Source organism: Equus caballus, chromosome 22 (assembly GCF_041296265.1).
Source record: "Equus caballus isolate H_3958 breed thoroughbred chromosome 22, TB-T2T, whole genome shotgun sequence".
In the NCBI taxonomy this organism is placed as follows: Eukaryota; Metazoa; Chordata; class Mammalia; order Perissodactyla; family Equidae; genus Equus; species Equus caballus.
Window position 1 is genome coordinate 49650848 of NC_091705.1, and position 18121 is coordinate 49668968.

An 18121-nucleotide genomic window follows, 5' to 3' on the forward strand; every position below is an offset into this window, starting at 1 on the left:
TTCATTGGTTCTTTTAGTATAGTTTCTTGCTCTCTTTCATGAACTTTTATCACCCCATTCGTTTCCAGAGGTCCCTTTACCTCAGGGAGTGTGGGTGTGACCCCTGCTTTGAAGTCTTTGGTACTTCCATCGTCTGAGTCTTCTTGAAGGTGGCATGTATTGATCATCTTTTCCCCCAGAGTTAGTCTTATTTTCCTGGTTCTTTCAGTGTCGAGTTATTTTGGATTACTTCCTGGACATTTTGAATACAGGCACACCTCAGAGATGTTGTGGGTTTGGTTCCAGACCACCACAATAAAGCGAAAATTGCAGTAAAGCGAGTCACACGAAGTTTTTGGTTTCCCAGTGCATATAAAAGTTATGTTTACACTCTATTGTAGTCTACTAAGTGTGCAATAGCATTGCGTCTGAAAAAACAATGCACATACCTTAATTAAAAAGTTGCAGGGCCAGCCCGGTGGTATAGCGGTTAAGTTTGCGTGCTCTGCTTCAGCAGCCTGGGGTTCGTGGGTTCAGATCCCAGGCACAGACCTACACTACTGTCAAGCCGTGCTGTGGCAGTGACACACATACAAAATGGAGGAAGATTGGCACAGATGTTAGCTCAGGGACAATCTTCCTCACCAAAAAAAGAAAAAAGTTTCTAAAAAGCTAAAACTTTAAAAAAATGCTAACCATCATCTGAGCCTTCAGCGAGTCATAATCTTGCTCAATGCAGGGTTGCCACAAACCTTCAATTTGTAAAAAACACAATATTTGTGAAGTGCAGTAAAGCAGAGCTCAATGAAGCGAGGTATGCCTGTGTTGTTGAGGTGTTTGGGTTTAAGTTAAAATCCTCTGGAGAATGTTGATGTTTCAGTTGATTCTTTTCTTTTGGCAGTCAGCCCAGCCAGAACCACTCCTCCTCGTACTGTTTGTGCTAGTGGTTCCAGCGTCAGCTCTGTTTTCAGATCCTTTAAACCCATTCAGGGTTTAGTCTTGGGTCTTGGAGGCGGTTTATGTCACAGTTCGGTTTTCAGACCCTGACTCTGGTTCTCTAGGTGTGTTTCGTACTTGTGCAGTTCAGGGTTACCCCAGCGCTTGTGTCAGTTCATGCACAGAATTAGGAAATCCCCTTTTCCACCTCTCCTTTGGCTGAGGTTTCCTCCCACGCTCTCCAGTTTCCAGAGATCCCTTTCTTAGTCATCTGGCTGGGAAGTCAGAGTATTCCATTTTATTTCCTCAACCGACTTTTTTAGATATATCTCTCTGTATTTGTTCTTGTAATGGCTGCTCTGGGGCCATCAACATGCATCCTTACCTTGTCACAGTCTGACAAGAGTTCACACTGTGCCAGTTCGTACCTGACACCTCCCACTTCTCGCTGTTCACCTTAAGGTCTGTTTTAGTTGACTGCTTTTTTTCTTATCAATGGGTCATGTCTTCCTATTTCTTTGCATATCTAATAATTTTTTATTCATATTGGACATTGTAGATGACACATTGAGGAGACTCTGGACTTTGTTATCTTTCTTTGAGGAGCGTTGGTTCTCGTTTGAAGAGGCCATTCAGTTGCAGACTGATCATCCTGACCTTGTGCAGACTCAGTTTTACACTTCTGTAGTGACGCGCTATAGACCTTCTAATGTGGGAGGACTCAAAATCTAGACTCGGTTATTGTGAGTTTGTGTTTGGGTTTAGTTAGGGTGAGGCTAGAATCGGCCTTCTCTAGGGCGTGGTCCTTACTCCCAAGGTGTGGGCTTGCTGGCATCTCAGTGGGATACTTGGTGTGTTAATGAGCCCTCTCCTTTCCAGCTCTGCCAGAATGCCAGCCACCCTCTCATAAGCTTTTCAAGGTTTCCATCTGCACACACAGCCCAGCCAGCCCAGAACCCATGGAGAGCCCCTGCAGGCTTCTGAGGACCCCACTGTGCAGGCCCCTCTCCAGTCCCTTGCTCTGCAGAGTCAAGCCATTCCCACAGCCCCAGTGTCTGATTTCTGCCTTCTCAGCTGAAATAGACATGCTCTGCCCAGAACCCAGCTCCTAATGTTGCAATCAGGAAAGTGTCCCCAAGCAGAGAAATGGATGACAGTGGGGCTCACCGTGTGAGTTTCCCTTCTCTCAGGGACAGCAGCCTTGCACTGGACTTGCGCAGTGTCTGAAAACAATCTCATGATGCATTGTGTACAATTTGTAGTTGTTTATGACGGGAGAGCTTGTCCAGTACCTCAAGTGGAAGCCATCTGTGGATTTTAAACAGCCCCTACTTTCAAAAATATCTGAGGCAGCTTATGATGAAAGACTTTGGTTCAAAGGAATTCTTAAAACAATATTGCAAAAGCATGCACAACAAAGAAACATAGTTGTTCCAGAAACATAAAGTTGGAGACAGCCAGTGTGTTTGAATACATCTTATACTGAAGCTTATGGAAAAGAGCAACACTGTTTGGACTTAAACATTTTTAGCTCCTTGTCTGTTAAAAGGTGAATTTACTGTAAATTTCGGTAACTCTCCCTTGACATATTTAAAGGTTAACAGCATTCTTCAGTGAGTTTTGTATTCTTGTAACTCAAAAAAGTTTCCTCTATTGAAAAAACACGCCACTTCCAGCCTTCTGCAGTTCAGGGAGTCCCGGGGCTGTTTGGAATAGCCCCTATTTAGCAATGAGGAAGTTGTAATTGCTCACAGCAGGCATGGGATGCTGCTGTCCGGAGCGTAAGTTCTCAGTTTCTGGCAGGATTGCAATGCCTCCAGCTCCTGAGAGTCCAGAGGGAGTGGAAGTGCTTCTGGGTCATTTCACTTTGGAGCCCCGTGCGGCGGACTGTCCAGGACATGCTGGTCTGGAGCCAAAATCAAAGACTTGCTCATTTGTAAGTTGGTCAGCTTTGGGCTCTGCGCCCAACAGGATGCGCACAGTCGGAAGCGGCTGTCGAGGGTTACTATTTATTCCCCAGGGATGAGGGAGAAGCAGTTGCATCTGTACTGACCCCATCTCCCGGGGTCTCTGAGTCTGAGCTCACCAGCTGCTCCCATCAGCCCAGCCACTCCTGGGAACCCTTAAAGGGAAGGAGCAGCAAGCAAGGGCAGGGATCTCTCCAGCCCAGGGACCCTCTCGGACGTGCAGCCTGGAGACCCCCTCTGTACTGTCCTCAGTGTGGGGAACCTTGTTACACGGCCCCTTTATTTTCCCCATTCCAGTGATGGGGAGGCACGGGGACCTGCAGGAGAGCACGTGGACTTAGTGGAAATCGGTTCCTGATGAACCACTGCGCTCCGGTGGCCGGCCTGCCTTCCCACAGCAGCGGGTCAGGAGCACAGGCCCCAGCGCCCAGGGCAGGAGGCAGGATAGGAGACTGTCACGAGGGATGGCTCAGGGGGCTGAGCCCTGGCAGGTCCCTGCTGACGCCCGTGGTGATGCCCACGTGGCTTTAGCAGGCGGCAGGAAGGAGAGTGGCTGGCCCAAAGACCCTGGTGTCCCCAGAGGCAGGCACGATGCCAGGATCCCAGATTCTGCCCAGCCCTGAGGCCTGTTTTTCTGATGTGGACTGTCCTCTCAGGGGACTTGGGCCACACCTGGGGGACATCTGCCCTGCCACTGGGCTGGATGGGGTTTGAGGAGGGGAGGGGCAGACAGGCCCGGGGCTGGGGGTGCTGCAGGTCTCACGGGGACCCTTGAAGACAGTGGGGCCCTGTGTGACCTCACAGGCCCAGACGTTTGGGAAAGAACACCAACCAGCCACAGCGAGCTGCCAAACAGACGCTTGAGTGGTGGTCTGGGGTCGGGAAGTGTACCCCAGCCAAAGGAAGCTTTTCTGGAGCAGCGAGATGCCCCTGAGGCCCCCGCCCTGTCAGACTCCCCTGCAGACTAGACGTGGATAATTGTAGGGCACTCAGACAAGGCACACCCGTTAAATTTGCTGCAATTCATTTTCCTGACAGCTTGTTTAAAAGATGCTCGTCTTACTTATTAAAAATACCCACATTTGTGTCAGATCTGGAGATCAGCTGGAAGATGCTCAGAAAGCTTCCAGGTAAAACCACAAGGGGTGTATATCCATGTTTCGAGAAAGTTCTAATCCCGAACACCTTCTATGCTTCTGCCTGTCATGAAGGCCACGGGAAGCTGTGCGGGTCTCACAAGCAGATGTGCTAGTGTCCTGGGGCCGCTGTAACAAAGGACCACAGACCAGGCTGCTGAAAACAACAGACATTTATTCTCCGCAGATCGGGAGGCCAGAAGTCTGACGTCCAGGTGCAGGCAGGGCCGCGCCCCCTGAGGCTCCAGGGGAGGGTCCTCCCTGCCTCTTCCAGCTCTGGTGGCTGCATCACCTCAGTCTCTGTCTCCATCTTCACGTGGCTTTTCCTCTATATCTGCGTCTCTCCTCTTCTGTCTCTTCTAAGGACACTTGTCCTTGGATTTCGGGCCCTCCCCAAACGAGGATGATCTCATCTCGAGATCCTTAATTGCCCACGAAGACTCTTTGTCCAAATAAGGTCACATTCACGGGTTCTGGGGTTAGGACCTGGACATGTCTTTTGGGGGCCACCAGTAACCCCACTAGACCACACTTCAGAGGCAGAGACAGAACATGGGACCAGGGGCCGACTCTGGCAGGGGCTGGCTCCCGAGCCCCGTCACACCCAGGGTGCAGACGCTGAGCTCGCCCTTCCGAGCACCTGATCGGGTTCCCCAGTTCCAGGTGGCGGCCAGCGCTGGGGCCGCTTGATAAATGCAAGAGACGTAACAGGAGGAGCTGAATGCAGACCTCCAGCCCTCAAGTGAGATTCTCTGGGACCGGCCCAAGACCAGCCAAGATGAGGCCTCCTGTGGGGTCCAGGACACGCCCTCTGGCCGCCCTGCAAGGACACAGCCCCGGGAGAGGAAGAGGGACGCAGGTCAGGCATGCCGAGAACTGCCTTTCCTACGTCATCTCATTTAATCCCCGCTGGGACCCCATGAGGCGGGAGCAGTGATCCCGTCTTGATGCCGTAGCAGGATGCCAGGCAGCGTCCATCTGGCCGCCTCACCCCAGTCCCCTCCGCCTTCTCTGTCCTGCCCAGGCTGGAGACACTGAGCCCAGCTGTCCTCATTGCCGGCCCTGCCCCAGCCAGGCGAGGCCCATGGGGGCCCCCAGAGGAGGCCGAGGGAGGTGGGGAGTGAGCTTGCGGTGCGTGCTCCCCATCTCCTCCCTGCTGAGCTGTGGGCGCCGTCTTCCCACGCGGCTGCTGGATTCCGTCACTGCCCAATTCCTGTGGCCCACCCTGGCCGGGGGCAGTAAGGGCTTCCCTAGGGCGAGTCTCTGAATCCTGCACCAGCCCTGGCCGGTTGTCTCGCTTGTCCACACCTTGGCAGGTTATTCCTGGGCTGAAAGCTCTTCAAGTTGGCAGCTGGAGTAGGCTAGTGGTTCCTTCCGGGTCCTGTTCGACACTGTGATGAGCTGAGGTCAAGCTTAGGTGCACTTAATGACACGTGTGAGCCTGCTGGTAAGGAGGCCCCTCCAACAGTCGAGGGCTCAGATAGTGGGTGCGGACGGGGACACGGAGGGTCTGGGGACGTCCACGGCTCCAGGGTCTGTCCTTTCTGCTCTAAGCCCATGACCTTTAGCACACCTGCAGGGTCGCTGAGCCTGGGTCAGGGTCCACAAAGGCACCTCCACGTGGCCTGTGACAGTCAAGGGGACATGCATGCAGAACGGGCCTGGGCTTACTCCTGGGACCAGCACCTGAGACGGCTCTGTTGTGCGGGGAGGGCCAGAGGGGCAGGCATGGACGCCAGGACCCTGGTCAGGAGGCTGCCCTGGCCCAGGGGGCAGCTGGAAAGGTGGTGATGGGCAGCGAGGCCAGGCTGCAGTCAAGATTCACGGGCACTCCCCAGCCCAGCGTGAGGCTGCCGGCTGAAGCTCCCCGACCCGGGTGTGGGAGGGCTCCTGGTGGCTCTGCTACAAGTCCCCACATCCCGGCTCCATCCGCCGCCTGCCCCGGTGGTTCCCGGAAGAGCCAGGAGATCTGTCCTGTCTCAGCCCAGGGCTCGAGCAGACCGGCCAAAGGGGGCTGTCCTCACAGCCGGGACCTGCTGCATTCCGCCAAGACAGCCAGGTCAGAGGCCCAGGGGCTGGTCACCACCAACCACATCCCAGCATGAAGGGGGAGCTGCAGTTGACATTTGTTGTGGGCAGGTGGGACTACCTGCCAAGGTGTGGGCAGGTGGGACTAATGACCAGGGTGTGGGCAAGTGGGACAACCGGCCAGGGCTGCAGGATTCTGAGGCTTGCCCCGGGGAAGCCCTTTCCACCCCAGGCCCGAGGGGCATAGGGAATGGGCAGTGATGGAACCCATTGGCCGCGTGGGTTGACAAACGTCTGAGGTTGACATTTATAGCATTTAGAACTGATTCCAGCCCTGTGTGGGGGACCTCCTGTGAGTGTTAACGGACTCCTTCCCTGCCCTTTTTAACTAATTCACAAAATAGATGGGGCATCCCTGCGTTGACTCCCCTGACACTCTCTCTGAAATTGTGAGCTGGGGTCGTGGTACAGGAACCACGGTTTAAACCCAAACGCTGATGTGCCAGGAATCACAGGGAAACGGGTCTCCAGGGAGGCTCCAGGTTCTGGGAGCGGGCAGCTCGGCCCACAATGCCTGTGGACTTCCACTTCTGTTGCAATAAATTAAACTCATTTATTTCTCTTACCCCGGATGGACGGGCCCCGGTCAGAGAGAGGAGACTAGGAGGATAGGCCGGGCCTGGGGTCGGGAGGTGACAGGCCCCATGTGACCCCTTGCTCTGCACCCAGTGTCCCACCTGTAAGATGGAGCTGGCATCCCCTGCCACCTGCATGCAGGGCCCGGCAGAGTCCAGCCACCCCTGAGCAGGGCAGCCCTGCAGACACAGGCAGGGGCTTCTCAATCGCCGAGGCCTATCTTATCCTTTTACGGAACTGGGAGTCAAGCGGTGCATTCTCCAAAAATAATGGGCACCTCAAGTGAGAAGCCAGGATGCCTGCTTGTCCCTGGCTACTGCAGGAGGCTGCAGACGCTCATGACCACATGCATCTACACTGACATTGGAGCGGGCACATCGACGTTAGGGCTGCTTTGAAAACCGGGTCCTGTGCATGTATCCATCCATCTGAGTCCAGTTGGGAACGTGGCTACACGGACGGGCTGGAGTGGGGCTCTGCTGCTCATCAGGAGTGCACAGCGGGAGGGTGAGCATTTAGCCCCACCTGTCTTCTCTGGTCCCAAAGGCTCCAGGTGCTCCTGGAGTCCTGGAAAGACCGTCTGTCCAAACAGGAAATGTTATCTCGAGAAACCAGGTCAGGTGACATCAGTGTCCCCATGGGAGCCTGTGAAGGTCCCCCTCGGCCCAGGGTCAGGTGTGGGGCCCACCAGCCCCACACACTTGTCACCGTGGGCGACCCTCGCGTGTCGTGGACTCTCTCTCTGCAGCTGCGTCTGTACTGTCCCCCAGCCAGCACGGCACCTCAGCCCATTGGCACCCCCGAATCTCCGTGCATCGGGGAACAGCAAGGGCTGGGAGGGAGGTGGGGAACACTGTGAGTCCAGATGGGGTTTGCTGGGAACAGGTGGGTTCAAATGGCGGAGCACAGCGAGGCGCGAACAACTGGCCTCTGCCACCAAAAGTGAACAAGGCTGTTGCCACCTGGAATCACGGCTTCCTTCCCTGAGTCAGGCCGGCCAGCAAGCGGGTCTGGAGCCAACTTCTCTGATCCACGGGGCCGCCGGCACTCAGCAGAAGTGGCTCAGACGAGTGTCTCTGCAGATGGCTCCTGGGCAGCAGCTCTGAGCCCGTGGATGGCCGGCCGTGGGGCAGCACAGACAGGCAGCTGGACACGGATTTCCACAAGGACTTGTGTCCAGGGTGGCTGGAGGGAGATCCTTGGGCCAGAAATAGTGAACTCCGGACTGGACATTTCCAGCCCCGAAAGCTTTCCTGCAAATGGCCCCTGGGCTTCAGGAATCCACGCAGACAGCCAAGGGCGGGCAGCATCCTGCTCAGCCTGCGCCCTGGCCCAGGGCTGGACCTGGGTCTGCAGGAGCTTCCTCAGGGCCAAAGTGGAGCCCAGAGGTGTGCCCGAGGGGGGGTGGGCATGGGCGCCCAAGGAGCCGCCCCGAGTAACTTCATGAGGGCCCGGGTCCTTCCCAGGAGTCTGAGGAGAGATGTCTCCAACTGGCCAGGTCTGGCTCCTGGGCAAGCGCCGACAAAGCAGACCAAGGGACAGAGCACCTGTGTCCTGTGCCCTGGGCACCTGGTGCTGTGACCAACGCAAGGCCCACCCAGCACTCAGCTCCCTACGTTCTCGCCTGATGTCACAGCAAACAATGCCAGGCCCAGCAAGGCTCCGGGATTGCCCAAAGCCCGCGGCACATGCAGGGCCAAAACAGGGCCAGCCTGACTCTTCGCACCCCTCCCAGAGCTCTGTGACAACAAGGAAGAGCAGCGTTGACTTACGCACAATGTGGGCTGGAGTAGCAGGGAGTGCTTCCTGGAGGAGGAGCCTGGCAGCTTTCAAGTCTGGGGGAGGGGGTAGATTGCCTTCCCTCGGGTTCTCCCAGCATTTGAGCTTCAACCCAGCAGGAGGGAGGTTTGGGGTCCTTGGTGTCGGTGCTCTCACCTCCCCCCAGGCGCCCATGTCCCCCAACCTACTCAGTGGCCCTGAGGTTGCCTCCTCCATGAAGCCCTCCATCTGTCAACCCCACAGCTCCTATGTGGCCATCCTCATGCTCTGCTTCCTCCATGAGTAAGGAGGGCAGAGCCAGGCGAGGCAGCTCTGACTCCCCAGCGCCCGGCACGGGGTCGGCAAGCTGCCGAAGCTCCCCGATGGGTGGACACCGGGACAGCCCACTGCATGAGTGAGCACAGCTTCCGTTTCCAACAGCAGCTTCACTCCTGCGGATTTTCACTGTTTGGTTTCTAAAAATGGCAGAGATCTCATTGCTCAACATCCCCTCTGCAAAGCTGTTTCTATTTCGGTAAGAATTGAAGCGGTTTGTGGCTTTCCCTGGGCCCCATTTCCACTTGAGGCCAGACAAGTGCTCTGCAGATAGCATGTGCATGATGGAAGTTTATTTCTGTGTGTGCCTTGCTCAAAAAGAGAGAGGAAAGGAAAAAAAGAATCCATGAAAAGCAAGCTGCGTCTGGGAGGCTGCGCTTTCTCTGCCGAGCAGATTGCAGGACGATGGCTTCAGTTGGTCAAACACCTGCTCCTCATTAAAGCTGGAGGGGTTGTCCACCGGGCCCGTCTGGACTGACCGGCCCGGTGCTCAGCTGCCCTCAGCAGGGCCCTAACGCCGCGATCACCCGGCCTGGGCTCTGGAGGGAGGCGCCTCGGGGCAGAGAAGGGTCTTGGGTGGTTTGTATTCAGAAGGAACCTGGAGGTGCTGAGTTGGAGAGGGACCCCAAGACCGTCTGCTGACCCCACCCCACCCCTCCTGACAACAGTCAGAGGAAGGCGGTTGCAAGAGCCGAGAGATGAGTGTCCGGCCCTTGGTCCAGCCACACCTGGGCAGTGACACTGAGATGCAGTTGTGCCCAGACCCACTCAATGCCTTTTCCCCTGCCTGTGTCCCTGGGTTTGCCCGAGCTGAGCCGGCTTCTCTGCTGTGCCTGTGGCCCCCAGGAGGGCAGTGGAGGAGGCACGAGGGGCTGGGCAGGAGGAAATAGCTCCCTGGAGAAACAGGGATGGCCCGTCAGTGCAGGGGCTGTGGTTACCAGCCCCTTGGAAAGAGCTCCGTTCCTCCCTCTGCTCTGGGGCTGGAGGGGGGTGGGGGGGGGGGCGGTGGGGAGGGTCTCAGGTTAAGGGAAGAGGGAAGCAAGGGGTAGGCAGGGAGGGGATCTCAGCCTGATCCCACGGGAGCCCTAGAGCTTGAACTGCTCTGGAAATTGTCCCGCCCACAGGCGGGGGCTGGGAGGTGGCCCGCACGTCAGACGCCTCTGGGCCAGCAGTAACAGCTTGGACGTGGTACGGCCTGCACAGGGCCAGGTGGGAGCCCTCAGCAGCCAGCGCTGCACCCGCATCAAATCACCATGAAGGAGGCCTGGGCAGGCCTCTGACTGTCCTCTGCGTCCCCACGGGGCACGTGTGCTCTCTGCTGGGCTCTTTGACCTCTGTCCAGGTCCCTGCCCAGCACAGCCAGGGGTCAGGCCTGTCCGAGCCCAGCCACCGCAGCGGCGCTCAGCGGGTCTGTGACACTTCCTGGCAGCCTGGGTGGAGCTCAGGGTGCTGAGTGAGGTGGTAGGACAGCTGTGGCGAGGTCTGGGGAAGGAAGAGCACCACTCGAGCGGATCCTTTGGCACCAGAGAACCTGGCTTCCCCACCCGAGGACCGAGAGCGTCCAGCCCTCCCTGCCCTGGTCCCGTGGATCCAAAAACGAGCGAGGTGCCTGTGTCCCAGGCTGTGGTGAAGACGCCAGAGCCTCAGCCCTGGCCCCGTGAGCCCCTGAGATGCTCCGGCATCAGCCTCGGCCTCGGTGGGGTGGTCGAGCTCTCAGCCTCGGCTCCCTCGTCCGGAGGGTGGGGACAGGGCTCAACCCGCCTTGGTCTCCGGCCCTTGGTGTGAGGCAGCAGGACCCTCAGGGAGGGAGGTTGTGGGGAATAGGAAAGGGTGACAGGGCCAGGGGCTCACTGTGGGAGCGTCCCACCCCCTGCCACCTGCACTGTGCAGGGACATCCCAAGACCCCTCTGTGGGAACCGAGCTCAGCCCACCTTGGCTGTGCATGGTGGGTGGGGCCGCTGGGGCTAAGCTCCTGCCGCTGTTGAATTTTAAGAATTCTCTGTACATTTTGGAGGTTTTTTTCCAACTTTTTTTATTGTGGGAAAAGTCACATAAAATTTACCGTCTTAATCACCTTTAAGACTATGGTTCAGTGTATTAAATACATTCAGATTGTCGTGCACCCATCACCACCGTCTGCCTCCAGAACCCTTTTCATCTTGGAAAACTGAAACTCTGGCCCCAATAAACACTAACTCTCCCCTCCCCCAGCCCTGGCACCCACCGTTCTGCTTTCTGTCTCTGTGAATCTGTCTCCTCTAGGGACCTCCTGTGAGTGGATTCACACAGTATTTGTACTTCTGTGACTGTCTTATTTCACTGAGCATACTGTCCTCAAGTTTCATCCATGTTGTGTAGCAGGTGTCAGAATTTCCTTCCTCTTTCAGGCTGAGTAATATTCTGTTGTGTGGATGGACCACACTCGGCTCATCCGTTCGTCTGTCATGGAGACTGGAGTTGCTTCCCCCTCTTGACTGTTGTGAATGATGCTGCTGTGAACTTGGGTGCACAAATGTCTCTTCAAGACTCTGTTTCCAATTCTTTGGCTGCACCATTTTATATTCTCACCAACAGTGCAGAGAGGTTCCCATTTCTCCACTTCCTCACCAACGCTTGTTATTTTCTGTTTTGTTTTTTTAATAGCAGCCATCCCAATAGGTGCAAGGTGGCGTCTCTTTGTGGGCTTTTTTGGTTTATTTTTTTACCTTTGGCTCTCTGTTCATCTGTTTTTTGTTTTTTTTTTGATAAAGATTGGCACCTGAGCTAACAACTGTTATCACTCCTTTTTTTTTTCCTTCTTCTCTCAAAGCCCCCAGTACATAGCTGTATATTCTAGTTGTGAGTGCCTCTGGTTGTGCGATGTGGGATGCCGCCTCAGTGTGGCCTGATGAAAAACCACTCGGCCGCGGGACCAGCCCCTCTTTGTGGTTTTGATTTGCGTTTCCCTGATGATTAGTGATGTTGAGCATCTTTTCATGTACTCCTTAGCCATTTGTGTACCTTCTTTGGAGAAATGTCTATTCAAGTCCCTTGCCCATTTCTGAAGTGAGTTGTTTATTTTTCATTGTTGTTGCATTTTAGGAGTTCTCTATGAATTCTGGATATTAATCCTTTATCAGATTATGAAATAACAAATGCTCCGTCAGGTATGTCTTTTGTAAATATTTCCTCCCAGTCTGTGGCTTGTCTTTTCATTCTCTTCACAGTGACCTTGCAGAGCAGAAGTTTTAACTCCAGTGGGCTCCAGCTGATGGGTTTTTCTTTCATGGATCATGACTTTGTTGCTGTATCCAAAATCTCATCGCCAAACCCAGGGTCACCTAGATTTTTCCGGTGTTATTATCTAGAAGTTTTATTGTTTCACGTTTTACATTTAGGACAATGAGCCATTCTGAGTTAAAGTTTTTGAGATATAAGGCCCATCTTTTACATGTGGACGTCCAGTTGTTCCAGCACCATTTCTTGTAGGCACTGTCCTTTCTCCACTCTGTTGCCTCTGCTCCTTGTCAAAGGTCAGCTGACTGTATTTGTGTGGATCTGTTTCTGGGCTCTTTCTTCTGTTCCCTGATCTGTGTGTCCGTCCTGTAGCCGGTACCGTGCTGCATTACTTTATACTAACGCTTGAACTCAAGCAGTCACTCTTTGTTTTTCTTCAGTATTGTCCTGGGGCTTTTGCTTCCTCTCCATACAAACATTAGAATCAATTTCTCAATATCTGCAAAGTAACTTGCCGGGATTTTGGTTGGAACTGCATTGAATCTATAGATCAAGTTGGGAAGAATTGAAATCATAACAATATGGAGTCTTCTTATCCATGAACATGGAATCTTTCTCCATTTATTTAGTTCTACGATTTTTTCATCACAATTTTGTAGTTTTCCTTCTATAGATCCTGTACATATTTTGTTAGATTTGTACCTAAAGTATTTCATTTTTTTGGCGCTACCTGCAAGTGGGAGCCAGGCGGGGTGGCTGGATGCACTTCCCTGCTCTGCACTTGCTGGCGGGGTGATGAGACCTCCCTTTGCCTCAGTTTCCCTGTCTTCACTGTGGTGAGGATTGAATGCATCGTCCTCTGAGAGCTCTGTGAACCACGCCTGGCAGAAGGGGAGCCCTTCCCTTGGCATTTGGAAATACGGGCCTCGGGCTCTGCTCGGGCTCGTGCAGATTTCCAAACTTCTTGCTACAACTGGCTTTAGTAGTGGTTAATCTGGCAGTTTAAACAGGAAGTTTGCCTTGGGCCTGACCCAATCCCCTTGCTTGATTTAAAAGGATTATCTTTAACTGACTCCCAAGTTCCCAGCCCTTTGACCCTCTGGGAGCACACCAGCATTTTTCACCCCACGAGCAGAAGGGACACAGGGCCCGTCACAGGGCGGGTCATCCGAGGGCTGGCTGGGTCACGCAGCCATGACAGAAAGTTGGATGTTTCTCCCCGGTGTGGACGGCAGCCTCCCTGAGATGGCCCAGCACTCACAGATGGGCCGCCGTAGCCTTTCGTCGGTGCCCGTGGCCACCGGGGAGGGAATCCCCAATGCTCCCTGCTCTGTGCCGGGTGATGGACCAGGTGTGGTTTGTGCAGTGTGTCCTGGGGGAGCCCACTGCCTCGTCCCACTCCCAGGGACCTGGACACCTCTGAGCTCTATGCCCTACTCCCCCACGGCCACCTTTGGTTCACGAAGAGCAGGTCAGTCCAATGGAAGATGTGAGTGGCCAGCTCCCTCCCACTTCGCTCTTGCATTCTCTGATTCAGCTTCTCACCTCCTGCCTGTCCTTGGCTCTTTCTTGACCTGTTGGGGTCACAGTGGGGTGGGCCAGGCCTGAGGATGCTGCTGACATCTGGGTGCAAGGGGCCTCTGGCGGCTGGCAGCTTTCAGGTTCCAAAACATTCTCTGGTGAGAAGCCACCACAGGCGTCAGTCGGACTTGTCACATCGCTGCAGAGAGGTGTGGCACCCCAGGCGGTCTGTGTCCTGGGAGCCACAGAAAGTAGACATCCATGAATATTTATGCGAGCATTGGACTTGCAAATTCCAAGTAATTTAAATGTCATAAACAGTGTGTGAACGTCTTTTCGGGAAAAGATCTGTCAGAGAAAATGAATCTTGATTACCAGTCATAACAGGGACACGGCCTCCTGGTCCTCGGCAAGGCTGCCCAGAGGCTCCCCTGCACGGCCATCCTTCCAAGTCACAGCTCTGGAGGTGAAAAATTAACGCTAATTAGGGGAAAGGCAAGCTGTGACTCCCTCATGAAGCAGTTGGCTGACGTGCTCACCCACGCACCTCTCTGTGGGCTACGAGCATTTCCAAGGGGACTGTTGTTTCCTGTGGGCAGGGACACTGCTGGCAGCCCCCCGACGTGGAGTCAGTCCCGCATTCTGTTCCAGCTTTCCAGGTCAGGAAGATAAGTTCTGGAAAGCTTGGCTGTGGTTGACCTGCTCAGGGCCACCTCGCCCAAGGATGCTGGAGGGCCGTTCAGGGAGCCCACAGTGTGGTGATCCGGCTTCTGTGGGGCGGGGGGAGACAGAGAGCGAGAGAGAAGGGACCCCACCCTCTGAGGGCCACTCTTGATGTGGGGTCTCAGCTGCTGAGGGAGAAGGTTCTGAGCTGGAAAGCAGACCTCACATGAGGAGCTGCTGTGGCAAAGAGGGTGCGATTGATACATTATGTCAATAAAGCATCCTGGCAGCTGATAGTCACTGCTCACATGGGCAGTGATAGTTTCGAGAGCTAACTCTGACCCTCAGGGCCACCCTCTGGGCTGGGGGCTCTTTCTCCTTTCCCCTTGATGGATGAGGAGACTGAGGCTCCGAATGGGGAAGCCACTTGCTCAGACAAGCACAGCGGGGGTGACCGTGGGACCCCATCTGTCTGACACCTAGTCTGCTTCTTATCCCTGCTGCTCCCGCCCTCCCCGCCCCCCACTCCCCAGCATCCGGTCCTGGGGCTTAGCTACTTGGCGTAACTCTGGTTCATTCATTTTGCTGGGTGGGTGATGGGGCAAGAGAGGAGAGTGTCTTCCTGGAGTGTGCCCTGTGCCCTGACCTGTGACGTCTTCCGTGTGGTCGGCTCTGCTCTCTCATGCTTTGGTGCACCTGGATGCTTCAAAGGAAGCCCCGTGCTGTTTCCAGAAGGTGGGGACCCAAATGCAGGCTGTCTGGGGACCCCCAACGTTGTGAGTGTTCTCCAGAGGGGCTTCCTGCCCCACTGTTCTTACAGAGGGGCTTCATTTCTTAGCGCAATTTTTTTCGTGAGTCATTTTAAATGAGTAACTCATGCTTGACCTTGTGCAGATTCTGACACATCCTATTTTAGGGTGACCTGGGGGCCCATGGGCCGCACCTCTCTCTCCTTTGCTGACCAGAGACAGCACTGAGGACCAGGTGCTGATGCACTGGGCCCAGTGCGGCCCACAATGGCCTGTGGGTTAGATGCCAGCTGGCACCCGCCCTGCAGGGCTTCTCGTAAAAACTCTAGAGGTCCCTATTCAGTACAGTGGCCAGTCTGAATCACGAGGAGCTTTCAGTGTGAAATGCACCCCCACGATTCCAGAGCCTGAGTATGAAAGGAATGGACAATATCTCACTGACACCTTTGATGCTGGTTGTGTGTTGAAATGACAATATTTTGAATGCATTGAGTTAAATAAAATATCTTATTGAAATTATTCTCACCTGTTTCTACTTTTTTACTGTAGCTGCTAGAAAATTTTAAATCCCATGTGACTGGCACTCTATTTCCACTGGTCTGTGCTGCCATGGACTCTGCCCCAGCAGAAAGGGAGCGTGCCTATCTGTGCACACGCGAAATTTTCCTGTGTTCTCTGGCCATTTTCCAGAATCTGCCTTGGCTCCCTCAGGCTAGGGCCCCGCACCCATGTTGGGACAGTTCGTCCCTCCCTTTGCCCGCTGTTATGGATCGAATGTTTGTTTCTTCAAAATTTGTGTGTTGGAATCTAATCCCCACTGTGAGGGTGTGAGGAAGGGGGCCTTCGGGTGATGAGGTCATGAGGGTGGAGCCCCAACGATGGGATTAGCACCCTTAGAAGAAGAGGCCAGACAGCCCCCTCCCCCTCTTTCAGCCAGGTGAAGACACCAGAAGGCAGCCGTCTGCAACCAGAAGAGGCCTCACCGGGACCCATCCACGCCACCTGATCTCGGACCTCCAGCCCCCAGCACTGTGGGAAATAGGTCTCTGTTGTTTATAAGCCACTCAGTCCCTGGTACTTTGTCAGAGCAGCTCGAGCCGGCTAAGACAGCAGCCATTCATTCATTTGTTCATTCACATTCTAAGTATTTGAGTGACTTGGGGCGCTAGCCTCTGTCCCCAGGCAGCCGCCTGTGTGGGGGGTGGGGACAGCGACCCGGAGAATAACACATACGCATTTAAACAGCCAGGGGCCAACCAGAGGAAAACGCAGAGCTCTCCCCACCTGCTCCGCCCCCACCGGGTGCTCAGGTGACCGCCTTGCCTGCTGGCCCCGGCAGAGGGACAATGCCAGGCACTCAGGGAGACCTCGAGCCTGCCTCTGTCTGTGCCAGAGAGGCCGGCCTGTCCCCACCTGGAGCTCCAAACAGCCCCACTCACATGATGCAAATTGCCTGATTGCCGCAGGCAGGCGGAAGAGGAGGGGCCGAGGGGGAGCCGGGCCGGCGGGGAATGAATGAATGCCTCATTTGCTTCCCTGAAAGGCTGGTGGTGCTTCGGCTGGATTGCCTCACTCTGCAACAAAAACCCCGACGTTACAGGCTTGGAACACTCAGAGTCTAACACATGAACCAATTATGTCTTTGTGACAAACACGTTATTAGGAGAGAGATTCAATTCCTTTCCTGGGTAGAGGAATGATGCAGAGGAAGTGCCCCTGGACTAGATGCCCGGCTCCAGGGAGCAGCCTCCCGACGAGGGTGGGCAGCCACCAGCTCCTCCACGCTGTGAGGAGGACAGTGGCCCTGGCCCCCAGCTTCCTCCCCAGGCAGGTGGCCGAGCCCTGCTCCATTCCTCCTGCGGGTAAGAACTTAGGGCTGTCTCAGTTGGCTCCAGCTGCTCTGATGGAACACCAGACTGGAGGCTGCTGGTCCAAGATCACGGTGCCGGTAGACTTGGTGTCTGGCGAGGGCCCTCCTCCTGGGTGGTAGCCAGCACCTCCTCGCTGTGTCTGCACAGGGCAGAAGGGGCAAGGGGGCTCTCTGGGGCCTCCGTTATAAGAGCACTAACCCCATTTGTGGGGCTCCACCATCATAACCTAAGCACCTCCCAAAGGCCCCACCTCCAGACACTATCACACTGGGCATTAGGACTCAGCATATGAATTTGGGGGCACCAACATTCAGTCCATAGATGAATCTCTCCCATCTGTGTGATGTGAGGCAAGTCCACGTCCTTAGGTTGGAGTGAGGCTAAAAGAGGAAATAAATGCAATAAACAGGTGAGGAGATGCCCACAGACGTGGCCTGTGAGGTTGGGAGGGGAGCAGCCCTACCCAGGAGGGCAGATGGCAGAGTTGCCAGAAAACCGGGGTTCCAGCTTTTCTGTTCTGTTTCTGTTTCTGTTTCTGGTTCAAAGTTTCCTTCAAAGGGGTCTGTCTGGTCCGAATGCCAAATGTGAGTTCTGTGTTCTACCATTCTCCTCATTACATAGACTAGTTTTCAGAGCCTGCTAATTATCACCTAAATTTGCTAATTTTCGTCCCTCAACAGAAGCCAGTGTGCGGTGGTTACGAAAGCTCAGGTGTTGCCAAGGAGGAATTTCAGCTGAAACCTGTCCCTTCAGGGGTGGCAGGGTCAGGAGGGAGGCGGGGGTCTGCTCGGAACCTGGCTGCAGCAGGATGAAGATGAGGAACCAGTTGGCCCCCTCGGCGGCCACTGTGCGGGAGGCCAAGGTCCTCAGGCCTCGAGGTCACGAGGCATTTGTGTGTTCAAGTGACCGCCCTGGTTCTGTGTGAGCCAACAGCAAAACGGGGACAGAGAAGCTAAAGGCACACATGCTGGCTCACATGTGCACACACAGACACACACACACACTCAGACACGCACACGTGCACCCTCAGACACCAGCACGCACATGCACACTCAGGCACACATACACGCACACACATGCACACTCACACAGCACACATACACACATGCACAATCAGCCAAACTGAAGCGTGAACTGACATTTGTCGATTGTAGGGGCTTCGGGAAGACACCACTTAGACATCGTCAGACTCCAGACCCCTTGAAGGACCCAGCTCGCTCGGCTCACGCGCGCTCAGCTGCCCAGGGCTCACTTGTGTTTGATTTCACTCTCGAATTTGATCCAGCAGCAAAGAGCTGCCTCTTCTCCTTCGAGGTTTAATTAC

At 54.8% G+C, this 18121-nt stretch overlaps 1 protein-coding gene across 1 annotated transcript in view; it reads left to right on the forward strand.

The window, feature by feature from the left end:
- NTSR1 (neurotensin receptor 1) overlaps positions 1-18121 on the forward strand; it is a 52184-nt gene that overhangs the window by 17513 nt on the left and 16550 nt on the right. The gene's annotated exons all lie outside the window — the stretch shown is intronic.